At 48.3% G+C, this 23,857-nt stretch overlaps 1 protein-coding gene and 2 long non-coding RNA genes across 3 annotated transcripts in view; 2 read left to right on the plus strand and 1 right to left on the minus strand.

Annotated features, from left to right (window-relative positions):
* Nucleotides 1-22,839, minus strand: part of LOC109322086 — a 47,069-nt gene extending 24,230 nt beyond the window's left edge. Inside the window, exon 1 of the long non-coding RNA XR_002104305.1 lies at nucleotides 22,695-22,839. This is a non-coding gene — a long non-coding RNA (uncharacterized LOC109322086). The remainder of the gene's footprint in view (nucleotides 1-22,694) is intronic.
* LOC109322087 lies at nucleotides 20,333-22,494 on the plus strand. Its single transcript, XR_002104306.1, has 2 exons — nucleotides 20,333-20,837; nucleotides 21,256-22,494. It is a non-coding gene; the product is annotated as an uncharacterized LOC109322087 (long non-coding RNA).
* A 258-nt stretch (nucleotides 22,840-23,097) lies between the features above and the next one.
* PDGFRA (platelet derived growth factor receptor alpha) overlaps nucleotides 23,098-23,857 on the plus strand; it is a 45,514-nt gene continuing 44,754 nt past the window's right edge. Inside the window, exon 1 of the mRNA XM_019552935.1 lies at nucleotides 23,098-23,262. The gene's annotated coding sequence lies outside the window, so the exon portion shown is untranslated. The remainder of the gene's footprint in view (nucleotides 23,263-23,857) is intronic.

The following is a 23,857-nucleotide window of genomic DNA, read 5'->3' on the forward strand; positions in this document are numbered from 1 at the left end:
TTGGACATGGCTTCCAAGTGAAAATCCTTACAGACTGATTAATGGGATTAACAATAACACTGTCAACTCTTCTGACAAATGCACTACAGTACCTCTAAAAAGGGTTCACTTCAACACTATAAACAAGATGGCTCTTTGTGTTACATGCAAGAGAAGTGTTTGTTGATAGTTTGAGTGTATTTTTTCACTGAGTGCTTCAAACTGAAATCTTTGTACAGTGTAATGATTATGTTTCTCAATGCTTTTGAGCATACAGTTGAGTATTTTGCTCACATTAAAAAAAGGTATCACAATACTTTCTATTTCTTAACTAAATAGAAGCATATGAATGTCTAAGCATACTTGTAACCCTTTATGATGAACGCTGCGTGTCTCCTATCACCTGCAACAAATCCTATGCTTTTGGAAATCTGCACCTATTTCGGCAGCTTCCTGTCAATGTATTTCCATTCTTCAAACTAAAGATGTAATATGACTGTGATTGGGCTGAGTAGTGAATATTGCCTGTCTTCATATTTTCCAGTTTTAGCCAGTTATCACCATGTGTGTAGCATTAAAAATTAAAAATCCAGCTTTGTAGCCTTCTTCAGATTACAGATCTGACCTTCACAAGTAGGGTCTCACACCAACTTTTAAAAATGTTCTCAGATTTATTTTCTTATTCATAACATTTTAAGACTCCGGGTGGGAAAAAGGGGTGGAGGTATATCTGAAATAATTCCCAAAGGTTTTTAATATAAGAGAAACAAATAAAATAGACATTTAAAATCCCTATTGGCCTTCTACCTAGACACTATTTTGGGATTTAATGTCTGGGGTCATTTCTTTTAATAAAACAAAAGTAAGAAGGGGCAAAATACAGAAGAAAAATAAAAGTCTGTAGGAACTGTTTAATGCATTTTAAAGTTCTGCTGGTTTTGGATGGAGAGCTTATAAATTCCTAAAAGTTCTCTGATTCCCTTTGCAAAGCTTGTTTGAACCAAAAAGTGTCTACCTAGATTGCAACCTCTTTCCATTGATTTTAATGGGAATTTTGTCACAGGAACAGGATAAAGTCCTTAATTAGCCTGCTTTGCAGTTAGGGCTTGATTCTGCAAACATTGCTATGAATAGAGCCATTGACTTCAGTTTTGACCATGGTTAGGTGTTAGTAGAGCTGCTAAGTAGGTCAAGACGAGGGCCTATAATTAGTTATCTTGAACCTCATCCTCTCTCATTCCTTCCTGCTATTAGATCTAGAAGGGGTTTTATACCTCCTATAGTCATCAAAGATTATTTGCTATAGCTTCAGAGCCCATTCACTAGGGCCCTTCCTAGAACTGGCCAATAACCCCATTATGGAAAACTGACCTGCAGTGGAGGAGAGCTGGTCTTGCTTTTCTTATAGTTCTGCCCACTCCTTCTTTTGAGGGTAGCATTCAGAACAACCTCTCTGATGCAAACTTTGCAAAATCTCCTAAACCCCCCTTGTGAGACAGTCCTCCTATGAACCCTAGTGTGGAAGATTAGGATATGGCCCTTTTGGGTTTTCCTTACATAGGGACAAATACAATTTAAAGGGTCTGTTCCAAAGACATTACTTTGTACCAGAGTGGACCAAAGGAAGAAATCCTATACTTCCAACCTAAAAACTGAAAAACCAGGATAGATCCCTGGGTTTTTGGTTGTAGCTGTGTTGGTCTAAGGACATAAACAGGCAAGGTTCTTTGAATAGAAGTGATATCTTTTATTAGACCAACTGAGTAGTTGGGAAAAAGTTCTTAACAAGTTTTCGGGTGCAGTCATCCTTCTTCAGGCATTGGGAGTTTCTACTCTTCTGAGACAAGGAGTCTCTGCTGTTCATGTGCAGTGAGTGGTGATTTGGATAGGTCTGTGACAAGAGTAATCCAATGTTCATTTTCTTCCAATTTTAAATCTTGCTAGCTCCTATGAATGCTATCTGGAAAAGCAGATACTGCTGGAGTATTAGTTGTGATACTTTTAATCACTTGCTCATTTTTGTGAGCTTTTACTCAGAAACATTTTCTCCAAAGTCTTGGGGAGAGCAGTTATAAATGAAGCTGAAAGTACCTTGTATCCAAAGCTGATATGTACCTTTCTCTATAGTTAAATGAACAGTGACTTTGACCTAATGACTTTCCCTTAAGGCCAATTTCATGTAAGCAAGAGTTGCACATGAAGCCCTTGAGCTGTACTTTATGAGCACATTTTCCAAATCAAAAAGATTTCTTGGCAATCTTTGCTTCCTTTTCTTAGTTTTTTCATGTAACCCTTTTGTAGTATAGAAGAGTTTGGAAATGCATATCTTATTGTAGAAATCAGGGCCTAGCTGAAGAGAGAATCTTTCTAATAATGAGCAAGATTATTTCCTTTTTTAAGTAGCCTATCAATGAAAATGCCAACAAAAAAGAAGAAAAGAAAATATAATGCAGTTGAATATAAGTAACATGAACACTTGTATCCTTTGGAGTATCTCAGGTGAATAGAAACCTAGTCATTTGTAGGTAGAGCAGGTAACATACACCTGTTCCTTTCCCTGAGAGGTGCTGCTTCCCTGTTATACTGATTTTTTTTTCAAAAATGTTATTCTATGGATTTCAGTGGACTACCTTCCAATCTGCATGAGTAGAAATGGAATCTCTTTCCAGTTCCCCATAAGTCTCCTCTACCACTGAAGCCAGGGGCGAAAACATTTTACTGGTGCAGCATCTAGTCAACCAAAAATGATGTTGTTCCCATATGATTTAGCTTATTTTCAGATTTATAGACTTCATTCCCTACAATGTAATTTAAAATATTTATATAATAGGGTGCACAATCAATTTTAAATAATTCATTATTAGAGTTATATTGCTTTTTTTACAGGACAAATGACCAACTGTTATTTCCATTCTTCCACTGTTTCTAAGAGTTATAGTTCCTTTTGGCATAAATTGCTAAATAGGACTGACTCTGCTCATTTAAGAAGGAGCTTATTATGCAATTGGGAAAACATTACATACCAAAGCTACTTACAATGAAATCACCACTGATGGCTTAGAATGCACAATAGCAGCAAAATATCTGTAACTATAAACTTCCTTTTAGTTTGAAAATATGATCAATCATCAATAGATCTTTTGTTAAAAACAAAAAAATGAAAACCTGGGAAGTATTTTTTTTATCCTCTGTGGGTGTGTCTACACTTGCAATTAATATGAAGCAATAAACCCTAGAGCAATTTAAGCCAGAGTAAACTATTCCTCAGGGGTCAGCCTGTCAGCCCAGGGCTGTTCCTGCCCAGCTCAATGTGATGTGGAGGGGCTGGCTGGGGCATGAAGGGGCTAGCTGGGTCAGCATCTACATGCTAATTAGGCAACCCTGCAGTAAACGTCTTGTGTAGATGTGCCCACTGGGGAACAATCATTAAAGGGAGATAAATATATGTGCTCTCATATTTGCCCCAAGCACTTCACTCTTTCTCCCCAATCCATCCATTACCTGTTCTTTTCCCTGTGTGGACTCTGGGCTAGAAAACATTTTCTGTAGGATCTGTTGGAAAAGGACTGACAGTGGCACAGAGTAGGTTAAACCTATCAATCAACATGGGAGGGCAACAATCCATGCAGAGATCATCTAATCCAGGCCTTTGTAGCAGGTTGGACCAGGAATTGTAGGAAAGGCAATTTGGAGGGTGACACTTGGAGCTTCCAAGAAGCTCCATGCATTTGGACAGAGAATGGTAGCGCTGAGCAGAAGTGCACAACATGATAAAGATCCAGTTACCCCAGTCCAGATGGAATCCGTTTATGGTTGCACAGAGTCATGGTATTTTATATATCTTTATAAGCATGTAAAATACTTTTGATACATGGTCAGTGCAGGACTTCCTGCAAATCTTCCTTGTTTGCAGAGTAAGTAGCATAATGATTAATTCCTGCAAAGCAATGAATGATTCTATAACATAAAGCAACCCTCCACCCCAAGCTCTTGAGCAGCGGTAGATATTTTTCATAAAGTCTACTCCCTTGCAATGCCTGTAGTCATCTGGAAAAACCTTCAGGTGGCAAGAAAGGAGGATTCAATCAGCAAAGGACTTCTACCCTGATATTGCCAAGACAATACCCTGGCATTGCCTTGTAGGGGACCTCTGCAATTCTTGGGCAAGTCTGAACTATCAAAAGAACATGCTGGAATGCTTCAGTGAAGCAGGTTGCCCTCATTCTACATGTGCTGAACCACAGATAAATGTAAAGTATCTGCCTTTGTGTGGTGCTGGGTGCTCCAGTAAGCACTCCTGACAGTGAGTTTGTCAGTACACACTCAGCACCACAGTAAGGTGGCTCCCTTTTGTCTGATTCAGGAGGACATGGTGTACATGGGGTGGGCATACTGTGGCCTTGGGCAGTGTAGACAACCCTGGTGGAGTGGTGTGATCCTGTTTTAATTTTTAGAAAGCCTCTAAACCCAGGGAGCCAGAGCCTGATTGTGGATTAAATTCAAGGACATTCTAAATGTATTTTTAAAACAAGATGCTAAGTTGCGGTCCTGCCAAGAGTTTGGAAAAAATCTAAGCTAATGGTCAGCTCTTTGAGGTTTAGGAAATAGTCTGGTATTCAGGATAGAGTGAAAACAAATGAATATTCTCTCTGATGTGAGAAGAGAATGGTGCATTTCTCTTCCTAAAATTTGGGGCTGGCAAAACATAAACCTTTTTATTCATATCAAATCAAGGTTTTCTGCATATTTTTTTTTCTAAATGGGCGATACTTGAAATGGAAAGTTGGCTCCATTTCTTGTATGTTTCCAAAAACAAAATTCTTTCTGTGTGATTTTCCTAACATATGAGTCTGAAAAAGTGGAATAAACATATTAGCAACTTTCTTTGAGCTCTGACTTTGGACACATTTGCTCAGATATGCTGGCAGTTCTTGGTGCATAACATTTTTTATTACTTCATGTGCCCTTGAAGGTTTTCAGTCCCTGTTTTACTACTAAAAAGAAAACATGTGTTTACCATAGTTTGACAGAAAAGATGCTAAGCTTCAGGTTTTGATTCTCCTCTTCCTTACACCATGTTGGAACTGAAATCATGAATAGATGATAACCTGGTGTAATTTGCCTCTGCTTTGTATCCTGATACACCAGGATCAGGCATGGATGAACAGACAGCTATCCCTGGGTTGGTGATGTGTAGCAGATAGGTTTTATTATACTTTTTTTTTACAATGAGGCAACTGGGGAGCCAATAATAGTCTTATTTGCCTTTGGCAAATAACAAGCTTGGAGCAGCAAACCAGATTACAGATAACATCTAAACTGGTGTACAGTGGCGACATGTAGGGGGATACATGGGGGTGCACGTGCACCCACTGAGAGTGCCAGTGCACCCCGTGTTTGACTATACTCACTGCTTAGACAATGGGTAGGTGGGAGCACTGGTGTCCTCCCTGAAAGCACTGGCCGATCGCTGCAGCTGCTCCCATTCCTGGAAGCAATTGGCTGTGGGGGAACTCCCTCCGGGCAGTGAGATTGGCCATGGGGGGACCCCCCCAGGCAGTGAGACTCATGGCAGGGGAGGCAAGTGTCCCCCTGACTAAGGTGTCACCAGTTGCCCATGCTGGTGTAACTTTCAGCTGCAGACTTCTATCCCTGCCTCTTTCAGGAGCCAATTCTCCATCAGATTGGGTGAAGTTAACCCAGTTTTAGAGCTTGCAGAATCTGTCTGCTACTTTTTTACATCAGTGTAAGTAGTGCTGCAGCAAAAGCAAGGGAGGGAGGGAGCAAGTGGGGCAACCACCCCAGGAGTCAAAGCAAAGGGGCACCAAAAGGCACTGCCTAGCTGGGGCAGGGAGTGAGATGTGGCAAGGAGTCCTGAGTGGCTCATTTGTGGGAGGTGCAGGGATGGGGGAAGGGCAGCTCCCACCTCTGTATGCACTCTCTGGCAAGCATGGGAGGGTGTGCACCCCACAGATCTGTATGTGGGACGAGGGCAGGCTGCTGCTGCAGGCTTTGCCCCAGGTTTCAAACTTCATTGCTATGGCATGGAGTGTAAGGCCCTTATACCACTGTATGGTCGTCATTTGCCCAGGCCCTGAGAAGCTCTTGAAGTCTTTTTCAATTCACAATTAGCAATGAGCATTGGTTGATGAATTTCACTTGCTAGGTAAAATCCAGCCTTGACTATATCTTTCAGACAGTTATGTATAAACTCCCCCACTTTGGACCCTGCTTTTATTATTCTCTTAGGGATCTGGGACAGAAATTCCATAAACCAGTTTGACCTAAAACAGTTAAGTCTGATACTACATCCATCCAGGTTTATCATAAACTAATTTTGGCCATTTTGAAAGTGGTTTATGTACACTGAACTTCTATTCAGTTACAAGTTTAAACTGGTTTCTGATCACTTAAACTGGTTTATATATAACTGTAGCAAGAAACTGTTTTTTTTTTGCCTGTCCCCACCCCCTCCAATGTGAAGCCCCTCCATATGGCAAAAGCCCCTTTTGCAGTATTTGTTCCCTTTTGGGGATGCTTTCTCTTTTCTACCTTTTCTTCCTTCCGCCCTCTTCTTCTTTTATTATATTATTATTTTTATTATTTATATTTATATTATTATTATATTATTATTTTTAATAGAATATAAGGTGTACTTGTAATAAAAATATACTTTGTAAATGCTTTTATGGGTATAAAATAGTATTCTACATCAATATGCTCCCCCCCACATTTGGTCTATTTGTTGTACGTACCATGGCATTTCACCCTTTATGTTTATATTCTATGCTTTTTAACTTTGTAACAAATGTACTTTAAGTTTAAAAGCTAGCAAGGGCAGGAATTGAACCGTGGGTTCTCTGTATTGAGCAGGTCCCTGAATGAATCGCCATTGATTGCATAACACAGTAGCTAGCCAGAATAACAAGTTAAGGAGCAGCAATTAACATCTGGAAACCACAGACTGAGAGGAAAGAATCAATACTGACCCAGGAACTCCCTGAAACTTCACTGTTAAAGGTACAGAAGCCCCAGTTTAAACTAATCAATGCGGAGGACCAACTCTTGGGACTGAATATCCCCCACCCCCCAGTCAACTGCTCCCAGAGCCCTATTCATCGTGGCTGTGAATTTATCAAACTTCATCAATGGACTCCCAAGGCTGAAGGTACCTGTGGATATGATCCCTGGGGCTGACAGCTGCCATCCAGCAACCACCATGGGTGATGTCCCACGAGGTCAACAACCCCTAGATTGAGTAAGCCTGAAAATTGGGGAGTCACCAAAGTCTTTCAGAGAGGGATAAAAGGCAGTGAAGAATGACCCCCAATGGCACCCTCTTTGACCTGACCAGTATCCTACCTGCCCAGCCAGAAGGACTGGCTGGCAACCCCTTCTGAAGCAAAACTGCATTGAAAGAAGCCTCGACTGGCCATCAACAGCAGACTCCAGCTCTTGGGGATAGGTATATCTTGACACCAGTGCTTAGTGTTCATAGCTAGCTACTGTGAGTGTGTGTTTGTGCATGAACGTGTACGTGTTTGAGGGGATCAGCCCCAAGGTTTATGATCTGACTTTTGCATCCATCTAATAAACTAGAATTTTATGATGATCCTGCGAGTTGGTCCTTCGTAACCAACATAACTTCCAAAACAAAGCAAAAGTATCTGCCCATACTTTCTTCCCAGATGTTACCACTTCCTCTGGCTCTAGTTCCCTTCGTTTCAGAGAGACTCTCCAGTCCCCTTCACACTCTTAGCTTGAAGCCAGTTGTTGAACCTGATCATAAAGTGACAGCAAAATTCTGAGGCATAACAAGCAGTGTTGGCACCCTGGGCAAACCCTGCATAAAAGGTGGGGTAGGGCATGAGGAGAATGCTAGAGGGGTGCAGGTACCAAGAGTCAGAGGTCAGAGGTGGCGTTGAGTTTTGAAGGGGTGCAGATTCTGAGACCAGGGCAGGGAAGCATGCAGAAGTCTTACCTATGCCAGGGACTCAGAACAGTTCCCTGCTGCATGATCTGTCTTCCCCAGCTGCTGCTCTTACCCTAGCAGCACCACAATATCCCAGCCCCCAGGGCATGCATTTTATGAGAGTAAGGGGCTTTTCTGGTGCCCCCCAAGAGATGGTGTCCAGGACTGGTGCCCCTCTCACCCACCTCTAATGACATTACTGCCTCCAGCAATGGTGTTAAAAAATAGTGATGGGAAACAATTTCAGACTATTTTGAAAATTCAGAATTGTTTCCCCTTTTAAATGGTTCAGAGGAAAACTTGGGAGCTTTTACATGGTTTGTTAACTTTTCATGAATTTTAGATTTTTTCAAAGTGTAAAGTTTTGTTGGCAAGTGGGGTACCAGCCACTAACTTAGGAGGGGCACCAGAACCACCCTTCCCCCACTCCCACAGCACTGTCCCCCCACTCTTGCCCAAGATACCAACCTTGTTTGTTACCCCTCTGCCTGGATGAACCCCAACTCTGGTTGTTTAGATGCCATTCCAGTTTTTTGTTTAGATACACTCTCACACCCACAAGCCTCTGGATCCTTTGGACACTATGATGCAAGCAAGACTTTGTGGCTTTCACAGCCACAGTTGATTAAATGAATCTTTGTATATGCTCTTCAGTTGTAAACAAACATTGCTTTTCTCCTGGGAGAAAGCCTTTTGTCCTGGGATCCCACTTAAGTCCCTTTAGCTAAAAACAGATGACTGGTTTGATTCAGATTTGGGCATTTTGTCTAACAGCAAACCCCTGACTTTACAGATGGACAAGCCCATTGTCCCACATTAAGTACCTGTAAAACATCCGAATTAACACTTTGCCTCTGAAGAATTGCAGCTAATTCAAATTAATTGCCATTTAAGCTTCATGTGTAAATGACTAACTATCCTATGCCCCTTCTGCTAGGAATGAAATCTTGGACTAATCATCTCGGGATTAAACCTATCATCTATTTTTAGCCAAATTTGCTAACCCTTCCCCCACAAGGACAATGCTGCCTGTGTATGTCTGTAAGTTAAATGGAGGTCATTCAAGGTAATTGCCAGTCATTCCAGGGACAAGCATGTCAGGATCTGTGCTCTTCCTGGCCACCTACTGCAGATGGACAGCAATGTAGCTTGGAAGAGTGACATGTGTGTAAAGTGTTGTGCCACTCCTGTTTCGATCCAGGTTAAAACCCAACATACTCAGGACTACCTCAAAGGAGATGTTTATTTGTAGCCTCACTAACCACAAGACAAAACCTGACCTAAAGGGGCTTCTCTCTGGAGTCTGGGAGGGCACTCTTCTTCTGCATAATGTGACTCATCTGTATAGACGAGCATTACTGAGTTCTGAATTGTAGTTGTGGTGATTTCTCTGAAGAATCAGTCTCAGGTCCATGTTTTTTTTACAGATTCTTGGAAATGGCTTTCTTGCCTTTCCTGGAATTCCTGCTGCTGTTGAACTGTACCCTGGATCTGTTGCCACTTCTGTAAACCATGGCTGTGGGGCCACAGCCTGGGCTTGTTGGTGCTGCTGCTGCCCCTTCAGATATGAATGACTCATGCCTCCTGAGGCTGGGGGGCATGGTGACCACCTGCAAGTGGCAGCCGTGGTGGGGGCATGGTGGCAGCTAGCAGGGACGTAGGTGGTGAGGGTGAGTCAAGCGGGGACTGCCCACAGGCAGCTGCGGCAGTGTCAGTAGCTGGAGGGGGGTGGGGAGTGGCGACCACCAGCAGACACCGGTGGCAGTGGACAATCTCAGGGGGGAGATGTGCTCCTGTCCCATGCCCTTCCTATGTGTCACCTATGCCTTCAGAAATTATATCACAACCTGCAGCAGTTGCTTATTCCAATTCATGACCTGGTTCAGGGTTGCTTCCATTTTCCTCATTTGTGCAAGTGATACTACTCAGGCCCACTCTTGCATCACATATAAACAAGTAGCATTCCCACCCTGCTCTGAGGAGGTTATGCACACAGGATATAATTTATACTTACAGCTTCCAGAATAAAGATCATCCTCCGTGTCCCTCAGTGGGTTAACTGCTTTGTTCTCTCTGTTACACACTTTGCCTCTCTCAGCAGTTCCCCCTCTTTTTTCCTCCCAACTTTCCTACCCTTTATACTCTAACCACTACTTTCTACTTAGCAGCTCTGCTTCCTTCAGTCCCTTCAGAGCATCTAAGCTCTCTGGTTACAAACGCTTATGCTGTGCATCTCTGACTTAGTTCATAAAGTTACCAATCTGTCAAAACAGTAACTGCTTTTGTCTAATGCCCCCGTTTATTTTTCTTGTTGAAGGAGGCCTTTCCATAATAATTCATGCCTATCACCTTTGATTTTGACTATTCCAGTGTGCTCTCCTTTATGTTAATCCTGAAGATCACTCCGATGCTCCAAAGTGTACAGATTATGGTGAACTGCATGTTGAATGTAGTGGGAGAGAGTGAATGCATTCTAGCTATACCCTGTGTTATGCTACTAATTTCCTTCCTGCTTCTAGGTGCAAATCAAGAAGTTGATTTTAATCTTTATAGCCTTATATGATTCAGACTATGTCATTTTCAGAGCATGGCTCTGGCCTGATGCAACATTGCAATATTGAGATCATCTGAGATGCTTTTGCTAACAGTTCCAGATGCAAGCTCTTTGGAGACTAGAGTGTTTTTAGTACATGGTCACTTGTTTGAGTGCTTCCAGCTGTGAAACTCACTTTCTCTGGTGGTCTGACTGAGTCAAAGTTTACTGACCTTCGTAAAATCGTGCCACCCACTGTAGTCAGACCCCTGGCATCCCACTCTCACTCACAGTTGCTGTTTCCCACTACTACCCCCAAACCCAGAGAGTGCTTTTTAGCCTGCTCTGCTTAGAGTCTGTTGGCTACAAAAGGCTGCTAACAGTATGGGGGGAAATGCAGATGGCAGAGAGGCTAGGAAAAGAAAGGAAGAGATCTGTGAAAAGAACTGGGTTATCCATGCTATCAACATCCTAATCTGGTACCTAGTGGATATATTTAGAGTAAGACTGGATTTGATACACAGGTTAAAACTGAGTTTGTCACTACCCTAATTCAGATTAATCTATGCTGCTGAGTTGCTCAAATGGCATCTGCTGCTCTCCTGCTTCTACTCTCTGTTTTGAAATTAATTGATGGGGTGGTATTTACACAAGGTGACTGCCTAACCCAGTTTTCTCCTATGACCTGTATCTCTATTCAGATGCTAATGATAGTTTAAGTCAATGTTTGCCAATGAAGATCCTAAAGCAAAGTTATGCAGTGGGTCTGTAGACCGTAACAGAGCAAGTTATTTTTAACTTTCCTTCTTCCTAAGTCAATATTGGGATAGGCTGCAATGAAAAAAACAGCATACGGAAAAGAAGTTAGAACTGTTCCATGCTTTGGAAGCACTCAGAGTAAGCAGCCATACAGGGCAAAGGGCAACTGAGGGGCAGTGACAGGTGCAAGTGTGCTGTGGAACCATTTGTCTCCCTGGAAAAGAAGGTACTCAGCCCCTTATATATTTACAATACCTGCAGTCAATGAAGCTAACAACCTATTTATTTCAATGATTTTAACGAACCATAAGCAAAATTCCATGACTCCAACTTCCAGTGTTTACACTGGTGACATTAATAAAAACTTAAGTCTCATCCTTCATGACTACTGGTGAGTAGGATTTGGATCATGCCCCAGACAATCACTTAGTAGTGTCTTTTCTGTGCAGTAAAGCAATTTCCTGATTTTTTTCCCCATTTTGTTAGGTTGACTAAATCCTGCCCCATTTTGTAATTCATACAATCTTAGGCATTATTACAAAGGTGTGAGGTATGCTTAGACATAAACTATCAAATACAGTATCTATGCAATTTCTAAAACTTTTCACAGCCTATGTTGTGAACTGTATTATAGTATTCTGTTTAAATTGGAGGTAGTAGCAACTTGGAACCAAAATAAATCATTACAAATATAGAAAATATAGGCTGTGAAATTGTTAGGAATTGCAAGAATGTATGTGGCTTGAAACAGGCTTGGCAAAAGTTCTACCTTTTATGAAAAAGAGAAAGGGAGCTTTAATGCACTAAAATGCTTAAATTGGATCTTACTCCCTTTGGCCCCTGAGATAGAAAAAGAGTGGGTTCAGTTCATCATTACTCTACACCCTCTGGAGTCACTCACATCAGGGCACATGCTACCATTCTTATTTGCCAATGTTAAATGCTTTTTACATAATTTACATCTTCATCACTTTGCAAAGTATAAAATACTGTTGGATCAGAATGGCAATTGGAAATGTTGGCCAGGTTCTTTGGGTAGATGTGATATCTTGTATTAGACCAACTAACTAGTTGGAAAAAAGCTTGCAAAGAACTTTTTTCCAACTACATTAAAAGCTGTGTTAACCAGAATGAGTGGGCTAAGCGGGGTGCCAGGTATCTAAAAATTCCAGTTATCTGAGGCAGGCGTTTTTCAACCTTTATAAGAATCCCTTTGGAACAGGATGTTGGGGAGTGGCAGTGGCTGCACGTGGAGTAGGGGTGTTGGGAATGGCAGTCACATGCGAAGCGGGGGCAATGCAGGGTGGTGGGTGGCAGCGGCAGCCACCGCATGTAAGCTTCCCTCCCCCACTCCACATGTCCGGCTGGCAGGCCATAAATTCTGGTTAATAGAGTATTTCAGAAGTAGAATGCTGGTTACAGAGCTTTAACTGTATTTAGTTGGTCTGATAAAAGATATCACATCTATCCAAAGAACCTTGCCTGCCTATGTCCTTAGACCAACACGGCTACAGTCAACAACCCTGCAACTGGAAAGATCAGCATTTAGTCCTATAATTACTTTTATTAAAAGAAATTTTATGTGCTTATACCACAATAGGCCCAATTTCCAGTTCCTTTCAGTAAGGAAATACCTATGCCTTAATTCTTACTTTTCCTACAGGAAAAGTAATCTGGCATCTGGAGCTATTTCTAAAAAGGGAGTGCATGCTACCTGCAATTGTAACCTCTCACTGAGACTGACCATCTCCCTTTAAAATCTTGCTTTTCTTCAGCTTTCTTCTTAGACATTTGGATCTTATTTACCCTATTGTTTTCAGAAGACTGGGGGTATCTGAGTAACTACTGCTATTTTGCTATCATGAGTAACAAGAAAGTGAATCCTGAGCAAAAGATGTGAAATAGATTATTTGAAACTCTTTGATTGTTGACGCTTTTTATTAAACTCTATTTAACTCAAGTGTTCAACAAGCATCTGAGAGCAGAGACTATTTTGTGAAAGATCCAGTTTAAATGGATTGCTGAGAACACACCTGTGTCATTTGCTTGGCTCAGTGAGTGAGTCCTCCAATACACACAGGAATGACAAGACCTAAAATTTCTGTCATTTCCAGAGAAAAAATTAACAGGTTGCCTGTAGCCCATCTCCTCCTTCCACTCTCAGAATAATGTATGATAAAGAAATAAATCAGAGCACAAACCTATATATCCTTCCTTTACTTTTGCAGTCCTTTTAAAGAAATTCCTATTAACTTGGCCCCAGGAAAGTTAATGGCAAACTTCCTATTGCCTTCAGCACATTGCCATTGACTCATGCAGCTATGTAGAGACATTATGGGTTGCCACAATTTATGATAAGCTGATACTGTAACACTGATGTAAGCTAAGTAAACAAAGGACATAAGGGTGAGCATTAAAGGATATATTGCCTTCATGATGCAGATGGAATTAAACAAGGAGACCACAGAGGAGTTTGCTTTGGAAAGGCATTGAACAACTGCTCTCTGAAAATCAGGCTCCTTCCAAGTGGCTAGCTAGTGACTAGCTACTTCTGATAAGACAGGCCATAAACTCTGGTTTGCTAAGATTTGCATATAACTCCTAGCTAGTACAGTGAACAGCATTGTTCATCTCATGACAGTCCCAGCCAATCAGTAACCCTCATGTTGAATGATATATTTACACACACACTGTATTTGAGATGGAACTGTGCACTCCACAGTTAACTTGGTTACTGGAACCAAACTGAACATTTAAAAATGCTGCTGCCATGGAGAATAAATGCCTTTAAAGTGCCTATAGCATATTTTAAATAGAAGTGTTCACAAATGATCTGGTTCAAATTATTTTTCTTCCCAGAACTTCTCTAGATTTATTGCCAAAGAAAAGATATCCAGGGCCAATTTCTTATCTCAATTATATACTAGATTAAATCTGGACTATTTCCAGGAAAGTTAATGATGTTGCACCAGATTTATAGGAAAGTGCTGAATCTCACCTCAGTTTCTATAAGTACCTATTTTTCAACTTAAAAATGGGGGTATCTGACTGAGACAGCCAACAGTTCAGATTTTCAGAGGTGGACACCCACTGTTTTTCTGTTTTCCTGAGTCTCACCAGTGGCTTCCTGTTCAATTTAAATTCACTATCCACAGCTCACAGTCACTGCTCTGCACAGCAAACTGCCTGAATTTTCTCTCCCCCACTCTTTACTTTTGCACTGAGCTTCACCCACTGTGCCTGCCTTGCTTAAATGACAGACAAAAAAGCCTAACGTTCTAAAGACTGTTCAACAATAGGGGGGCAAAGGAACTTGTTAACAAGACAGTGTGTACTTCCAATGGGGAAAGAAAATGCTGGGTTTGAATAAATTATAGAGAAAATTGACAACACTAGACTGAAGGAAAACATCTCTTAGGCCAAGAATGGTTCCACCTGCAGCTGGGCCATTAGGTGGCAGAGGAGAGAGGGGCCATCTCTGTTGGTTTTCCTGTCTATCAACCCCACCTGTTTCCTTGTTGAAAAATGCAGATCTTCAGACTGACACCTGTGGCTCTTCAGGGTGGTTCCAGGAACTATCCATTGAGATTTGTGCTTGATTTTTTCCTTGTTGACAAATCTTTTCCCCCCTAAAAAAGTAGCTATTGTTTTTTTTTTTATAGTCCCAGAATAGTCCCAGAACTGGAAAACTTCTATTTATTCACAGAAACATACAGGACCCCAAGAAGGATAAAGTTCTTTGTGTTTTCTGATGAATATGCCCCAGCCATAACCTGCATAGAGAGAAAAGCTAAGTCTCCATGTCCATTCAGTCCTTGGGCTTAGACTGCCAGCAAAGATACCAGTTAATGCAGTTGACCAGAATGATCTGAGGCTAAATCTGGTTCTTTCATGATGAAATCAAAGTGGGTAGGAGTAGGTGTGAAGGAGGAGGACATCTCTAGACGATCCTTTCAGAATCTCTTCCTGATTGTTCCCTGTGAACCACATATGCCGGTTGCTCTGGACCCTTCCATCATCTCTCCGTATTCTCTTCTCCAGTCTACCACAGATTCTTCATAGCTATGTAAGCCTCAAACTTTCCATTGCAAGGGACGCCTCAAAAACAGGTAACTGGATCCCTCAGTGATGTTCTCTGGAGCTATATGTAAAAAAGGCCTCCGGTCCCATATGGAGGCATCTGTTTTTGCTCCCATCCCACACAGCCTCAGCCTTAGCCTTTCAGATCCCAATCCTGAAGGAGGTTCAGAAGTGGGAGAATGCCATGATGTCGCCCTTCCTCCCTTACACATAGTGCCATCCACTTGTTTCTGCAGAGGTCTTTTCATTAGTATTGCCATGAATGGGACCTGAATCAGCACTCCCTAGAGAGAAAGATGGGGGGAGGGGGTTGTGGCTAGATATATTGCAGCCTAGCCAGTTAAACCTGGCTCGGAATTAGGAAACCTTGGGCACAGCTGGAGAGTTGAACAGAAGTTCACCTTGATATAACCCAAAACCAATAGACAGAATAGCAAGAAAATACGCCGGGGTAAAGCAGATAAATTAAACATATCACAACCCTGGCATGTGGGAAATTAACATCTCGGGGGCCTAGAACTTGAGAAATTCAGCTCTGAGCTACAGGAGGCAGGGAAGAGATTTGGAGCACAGCGTGGTGCGAAAGGCAGCCGGGCTCCTTAATGCCCACGAGCTCTCCGGGCAACGGGGCGCTGCTGCCCCCGCTCCCGGCCTGCCTTGGCCGGAGCGCTAACTCCGAGCGGACACTGCCCTCTCCTGGACCGGCCCGACTCCCGCCAGCGCACGGCCGGGGGCTTCCGGGAGCCCTTCTGCATGAAGCCGGGTCGTGCTGGGAGACAACGAGCCCGGCAGCGCTCTGTCCACGGCTGTCGGCTGAAAACAGCTCTCAAATCCTTCTCTCAGGCGTGGCTGCTCACCGTCACCCGGGCGCCACTCGACAGCCCCACCCAGCCGGTGGGCCAGCAGGGGTTTGCCCCCGTCGAGCAGCTGGCCCCGAATCTGCTCGCTACCCTGAGCCAAATTCATCCCTCGTGCAGCTGCAGCTGCACTGGCTCCAGTACCCTGGGAGAGGCGCCCTCCCTGCCTGCAGACCTTCCCTCGCAGCCTGCGAGGGCGGCCAGCTTCACGTGGCCATCTTACACGGGCCGGGCTGGTGAACCGCTGTGCTGGATCGGTTCCGCTGAGGGTATTTATCTTGGGCCAATGGGTGTTTTTAGCACTCTGGGAGGTGGGGACCACCGGAGGGCGGCCCTGCGGGTTCTCCTGGCCGAGGCTTCCCATTCACTGTACCTACCAGGCCCACCACGGACCAGCAGCCATTCACCCTTCCGACAGGCAAAATCTTCAGAAAAGGAAATCGGTGGCAAATGCGAGGAACGAGTCATTGTTAAAGAGGCTTTTACTTCGTTGCAAAGTCAGCGGATGCAGCACCCCCGCGTGCATGCACACCCGCCGGAGCCCCGCCCGGACGTGCCATCGGCGCGGGGAGCAGGCCAGCTCGCCCGCTCGTGCCGGGCTCAGGTTTGCCCGGGCCGCCTCGGAGCCGGTTGAGTCCTGTGTTGGACTCGAGCGCCCCCCAGTGCTCTCAGCTGCGGCCACCGGCGGAAGTTTCGCAGCTTTTCGAGATTTAAATAAGTATCTCCAAGTATCTCTTGCCGTTAGCTGTCTCCGACTCCGGGCGGGACTCCGGTTTTAGGATCCGTGCAGACACGTCTCCCCCATGTCGCTCCAAAACGTCCCTGACGCCAGGCCAGCGCAAGCCAGGCCGTTTCAACGACAACAAAGCCCAGCCCACGTTGTGCAATGCTATTGCCAGCAGCAGTCTGCACAGGAAAGATGTTGTTTTCCCTTCCACAGATCCTGACAGATGTTTGTGAAGTGATGTTGTGAAATTCTCATACACAGAGGATGCTGCTGATCTCTTAGGTGACTAACCTCGGACCACCTGGAGGCTTTTATGCTCAGGGATTCCTGGACAGTGTTTGGCTCAGTCCTTCCTAGGGTGGCCATCATCGAGGACTCTGTCCTCTATTGCTACAAAACACGACACCTTTATGTCCTCTATTTTTCTTGAATGCATCGGGTTTTGTAGCAATAGAGGACAGAGGACAACCGGACTGTCCTCTATGATGGCCACCCTAGTTCCTACATGTGTCCCCTCCATCCCATCTGCCTGTCCCCCGGATCAGTCAGCTACCTCTGCACTGAGTCCAGGCGTGCTGCAGCTTTCCTGGGTTGCCTCGGGCCTCGACCCCAAAGGCAGACACATCCAAGTCCCCTTGAACCAGAGGAAAGCCAGGCCGCTTTCCAAAGTCTGGAAGTCTGCCCCTGCTCTTTGCAAAGGGATAACAAGGCTTCCTTCCTTCTCTCCTCTCTCTTGCCTGCTGACATGGCAAGCTCTTCCCAAGCAGGAAGAGGAGACTGTCACAGTGAAGCATCGCGAGTAATACTAGGATTGCTACTAAAAGTCCAGCGCGTCTGTCTCTATCTCTCTGGATATGCGGGATGGGGAAGCAGCTTCCCCGCAGTACCGTGGCAGCAAGCGGGATGGTCTGCCTGCCCCCGGGCCCCAGGCCTGGTGCGGGGCGGAGGAGTCACTGTTTCCTCGCCTCGCCGGGCTGCATTACCTCACCTCTGCGCTGGGTGAGCACCGCCAGGACCCAAGCCGCCTGCGTACACTACCGCAGCCCAGACCCAGGGCGGGAGCCGCAGGAAAACAAAGCTTGTTTTCAGAGAATAAAACGCTTTCACCCCCGCACCCCCTCCTCCTTTTTAATGTTAAAAGGCAACGCCAGCAATGGAAACAAAACATCTCCGCGCTGCAGAAGCCGCCCCAGAGAACCTGTGGGCACAATCGCCTGCCTTCAGCAGCACTGGGAATCCAAATAAAGGTGGGAGGGAGCTCGGCGTTAACTTCTTTTGTCTGGTTCAGCTCCCCGCCAGTGTCACTGGAGCTCATTCAAAGCCAAATTGTGTTGAGCAAACAGAATGAGTGGAACTGGTGTTGTGGAAAAGAAAACATCCCAGGGAAGCGGGGAAATGTGCGCGCGTCAGCAGAGGGGCTGTCTGCCCCTGTCAGCCCCGATGGACATGACGGCTGGCTTCCTGCTCCTCCTCCTCCCTCGCCTCCTCTTTAGTCTCCGCAGCGGGCACTTGCGTGAGAGGCGAGTTTACGGCTCGCTGTCCCAGGGGCTGGTCCTGTCCTGTCCTGTCAGGGGTGGCTCCTCCGGGACACGGCGCCCTGCAGAGCGCGGAGCGGGCCTGGAGAGTCCCCGCCCAGGCATGGCCCGGGCGGCAGGTCCGATCCGGCTGGGCTACGAGGTGTCCCGAGGCCCCTTCCAGCCTCCCTTCTCTCTGGCACTGTTGAAATCAGCGTCTGCCCCAGTACCTGCTGCTGAAATCCCGAGTTGTGAGTCTCACTAAGCCTGGCTCCGCACCCTTCCCCTCCTTTCCAGCGAGCAAGATACGCGTGGGGGCGAGCCGACCTCGTCCCCCAGCCGCGGTGCGGATGAGCCCAGGCGCGAAGGGCGGTCCGCGCCTCCGCAGCTCGTTTCCCGCTCGGAGTGAGCATCTGACTGCGCATCAAAGAGAAATTCCCAGAAGCCACTTCCTGCCGCCGCTCCTGCACATGCTGCTCAGCTGCATCGGGGCAGGGAGGCGTTTCTTTGAGACTGGCAACGGCGGGGAAGGGTCCCGAGCATGGCATGAGCCAGGAGTCCCTTGCCCTGGACGGGGCTGCCGCTCCTGGCCCCGCGGGGCATTCACGGCTGCACGGATCCAGATGGAGTGGCCGTGTGTCCCCCGGTGCAAGACAGAAACCCCCTTTCCCGCCTGCCCCCTCCACCCCGCAGGGCCCACGAAAGAGATCGCGCGTGGGTGGCGGGCAGAGGCACGGAGACGGGCGGGTGTGCAGGGAACCGGCTGCCCCGTGCTCCCAGGACCTATGTGCTGCAGATGCCTGCTCAGGGCTCGCCATAATTAAAAGCAGGCCTCCGCCAAGCAAGACAAAGGCTCCCTCCCCCCGACGGCGTCTGGAGAAGCCCGAAGGAACGGGCCTTCGCCCGCCTCGTGTCCTCGGCTACTTAACCCGAGTCCATCGCACCCTCGGGAGAGGCAGGAAAGGGGTCATTACTTCCAGCAAATTGTTTCTCGTCCCGAGGCCAATAGCGCTGCAGGGGCGAGGGGGGCAGGTTGGGGCTCCCGGGCCTCGGCCCAATAAACAGCGGCGCGTTGCAGACTGTAATGAGCAGCCCCGGAGAGGAGGAAGCGCTGTTCCTCCCCGCACAGCTCCCCAGCTCCCCCTTCTCCCCGGGGAGCCAGGCCCGCTCCCCACAGCAGCCCCGGAGCCTCCCTCCCAGCTGGGCCTTGCAGACAGCGCACGGGGAAGGGCTGAGGTGTCAACACCGGGCTCTGTCTTGTTTCAGCTGGGACTGGTTTGAGATGTGGAGCTCGCTTCTGCGTGCCACATAAACAGCCCTCCCTCCCCCCGGCACAGCGCCTTATGCTTCAGGCTGCCTATTCTGGAAAAGCCTGAAAAGGGAGCCCTGTAACAGCTCGGGATAGGAGAGACCAAGCTTGTCCCCGCTGTCACGTACAGTCCCAGGGTTGGCAGGGACCTCAAGGGTCACCCAGTCCCACCCCCTGCCCAGATGTTCCTAAACCATCCCACTGACGTGCTTGCTTTTGCCCCCAGAGCCCGGGCACTCGGGTTTGCCCCCCGCAAACACAAGCAGCCTAGGTGCCTCCTGCCTTGCCCAGATGCCCTTCGCTGGGGTTGGGAGAAGACAAGTCGTCACGGAAGCCATCTGGGAAACAGCGCACACAGGAATACAACTTGTTGAAGCGTCTAGCTTAGGAGAGAGATGTTTGTTTTAAGACATCATCCTTAAGAACTGCCGGCTCTGGCAAAGCCGCAACCACCAAGTTTTTCTGGAAGAAAAGTGGTAAAACTATCCAGATGTGGAGTGCCGTGTAAGGCAGGGCTTCCTAGCCCACCAGGTTCCTCCCGCCTGCCATCCAGCCCCTTCCCCCAAGCCGGAGTACTGAGGTGCTGGCATGTGACAGTTGTATGGAGTGCCACCTTCTCCACCGCCAGCACCGCGCCAGGATCCGTTTGCAAAGCCTGTTTCTGAACTCAGGAAGGAGGAGGCTGGAGGGGGCTGGGACGCGAGCACAGTGGGGTCTCTCTCCCAGCAAATGGCCAAGAGGCAGCTGTGCTGGGAACGGGGGAGAGCGGGGCTCTCCACCCGAAGGCACATCTGGTGTGCATCTCCCCTTGCTCTCTGCCCGGCAGATACCTCGGGAGGTACAAAAATAAACACGCAGCCTTGTAAACGCGGAGATTTCTCGCCCTGTTTCCAAGCGCGGGACCACACAGGACAGCCCTGCTCCTCTCTCCGTGCAATAATCTCGTCGGATCTTACAACAACAGCATGGAAAGGGTTCCTGGCTCTTCCCCCCGGCGAAGCCCTGCAGGGTGATTGACACAGAGGGGCCTGGAGACAGCTTCCCCGGCTAATTAATGAGGTGACTCGGGACTGGAGATAAAGGGCTGCAAATGTCATCACGTCCTAGGTACCGATCCCTGCGCTGGGCCAGGAGCAGAGGCAGGAAAGGTCGAGTGATTAACAATTGCTCCTGCTCCCCAAGCAGGGTCGCGCCGAGACGAGGGCAGCCCTGCTGCTGTCCCGGCCCGGGGCTGGAGACCATGCCCAGAGCGTGCTCCCGCCGGGGATGAAGGCCTGGGAGGCAGCCACCTCCCCAAACCAACACGGCTACAACCTACACCTCCCCAGACCTGCACTCCAAGGGGGTTCGCTTTGTTGTTCAGCCCTGTGATCTGAACTCCCACATGGAAGCCCTTTAGCGATTGTTTGTTAATGATCATGACAAAGGCATTATTCAAATTAAGCAGGTAATTACAAACAGAAGGAGCTTTTCTTTTTTGTTTTTTTCCCCCCTCTTCTGCTCCATTTTTTTTTGTTTGTCCTAGAATGGGTCTCTCGTCACATCTGATCATGAAAGTACTCCATCAAAAGTCCCTTTACAGCGTCACTCGGCCTATCCGTGCACAAATCAAGGCAACGAAAGTGAAGCCAGCTTGCAAACCCACCCCACGCTCGCTCCTGGCAGCCCCTGACTGATTCTCTAACTTTGTTTCAAATGTTGAAGCCCATTTGCATTTCAGTGATCTTAAAGCACCTTTCGAGTTCCTGAGAGCCTTTTCTCCTCATTCTCTCTCTCCTCACCACCACTTAACAGATCAAACTTATGTATTTATTTACCTGTCAGGTAAAAAATGGCAAGATGAGTGTACCCCCACTACTCCCCACCCTTACTTCCAATCCATGGGAGCCTGCTATTTATTTACAAGCATTACGGTATCCTGTTAGCATTCCAAACAAGGGGCTGTTCATATATCTGCCTCCAATGGTTTCCTGAAGGAACATGTGGAAGCAATAGTGAGGTTGTGCACTCACTCAAGCTGAAGATGTATTAAGGCTGCAGAAGGCTGCAGGCAATGTGAGCAACTGAGCCCAGGCAGGGGGGACCCTGCCAGCCCAGCCACGGGGACTCGGCTGGCCCATGCTTTCACTGCCTGCCTTTCACAGCCCTCCTCATTTCCCTTCGGGGGCGTTTTCGCTTCAGAGACTAATTCTCCTTAGTCTGGGAGAGATGGAGCTGCTGGAGCCTGCTGCTTGACTCCGAGAACAAAGTTTTGCTTAGGAAGGAAGGGAAGGGGCGATGCACGCAGGCACGACGCGGGGGAAGGGGAAAGCAGGCAGGCGATGCAGACGAGAAGAGGGGGAACCACTGTAACCTCCACTTCTTCGAGACGCCCTTCCCAGCGCCCGGGCGCGTCCGCCCCGAGCCCGACGCGTCCCGAGAGGGGCCCGTCCGACGCGTCGCAGCCTCCTTTCCTGAGGCTGCAGTGCCCCCTCTCCCACGGCCGCTGAACAGCTCCCGCTGCAAAGACCGCACGGAAAAGACCCCGTCTCACCCCCCCAGCACAGATACCCCTCGGCGCGCACCACCCCTCCCTGTCTCCAGCGCGCAGCAACAATCAGCAAGGCAGAGATACTTGTATCTCCCGCCGGGTGATCAAAGCCCTGTCCAGAGAGCTGGATTCACAAGAGCAGTTCAAAATTGTGGAGACGTCGTCTAGACAGGGTCCCCTGATCTCGTGCCGAGACCATCCCAAGCAGCCCGGGTGTCGGAAAGCAGCGGGCTTGTTGTTGCTCTTGTTTTGGGGGTTTTTTCCCTAGCGTTACCTTTCGCGGTTTCTTTCATTCATAACTATTGCTCACTCGGCTGCGGCTCAGTGCCTGCTGCTTCTGCCAGGCGGCTTTGTGCGCCGAGCCCTGAGCCCAACCGGGTCGAAACGACAGCGTGACAGTCATTTCCAGCTCAGCTTTTCATCCCGAGACTTACATGGGGAGGATGGACACACGTCCGGGCATCTGGCACACCTTCCCCGAGTGCGTGGCCGAGGAGGAGAGCTCGTTCACGACACGGGGAACACTTGGGGCTTTAAAGAAACTTTGTTTCCCCCTCCCTGCAGTGCACAGCTCTCCTCCCCCCCATACACGCTCCCCTGCCATATGGCTAAACTCCCCCCCTCTTTGCCCCCCGCCCCCCCGGCCCAGTCCGGGGCTGGTGGAGTCTGCAGGCGGCGAGTGGCTCCCCTGCCTGCACAAGAGCCCCCCCGCACGCAGGCTGCAGGCGGCGGGGCCGCAGGCGCGGGGCGCGGGAGGGCGGCTCTTATTCTGAAGGGGCCGGAGGGGAGTGGAGGGGGGGCTTCGTTTCCTGACAGCTATTTACTTAAAGCAAATGATTAGTTTTGGAAGGATGGACTCGAGCGCTGGATCAATGACGAGGCGCGGTTTCTGAGCCCGTCCCAGTCGGATCTAGGGGGAGGAGGAGAAGCCACCAAGGACGTGCACGGATTTGGGTCTCCGCGCGTAGGGCTGGCGGCGCGGGGCCGCGGAGCCAGGAGCAGGTACGGGCCGGGTGGGACCGTCCCGCGTCGCCTCGCCCGCTCCGGGGCCGCTTGGGAAGCACAGCCGTCCCCGCCGATGCCGGCGATCAAGTCGCGGGCGTGTGGGGGAGAGAGCCAGCGGTCGCGCAGCCCCTGGGGCGGCTCACCTGGGAGCGCCGGGAGGCGGCGAGGGCACATCTGGGAGGGGGGCAGGATGGAGACCGGGGCCGGGAGCGGGGAGCTGCGCGGGGACAGGGTTTGCCCCGCGCTGCGGGCGGGCGCGATGGGGCGGCAGAGACTGGCGGACACGCGTGGCGGCTCCCGGGGAGCTGGGTCGGGCTCCGGGCGCCGGGACAAGGGCGACCCCCAGGTGCCTCTCCAGCCGGACCAAATGGTCCCGATCCCCGGGCACGGCGGCCCGTCAGACCTGCCCCCACAGCTCTTCCCTCCCAGCCCGGGCTGGCGTCGGCGCGGATGCGGTCAGGACCCCCCGGCAAGGTCCGGGGAGCGCGAGGAAATGGCTTCAGGGGTCGCGGCCGTGTTGCACAGCCCGGGGGGCTCCGGCACCGCCAGCCCCCGGCCCCCGAGGGGCGGCTTCTCCCGCCGGCGCGGGATC

The sequence above is a fragment of the Crocodylus porosus genome, unplaced genomic scaffold, assembly GCF_001723895.1.
Source record: "Crocodylus porosus isolate Cpor-Errol unplaced genomic scaffold, CroPor_comp1, whole genome shotgun sequence".
Lineage (NCBI taxonomy): Eukaryota > Metazoa > Chordata > Crocodylia > Crocodylidae > Crocodylus > Crocodylus porosus.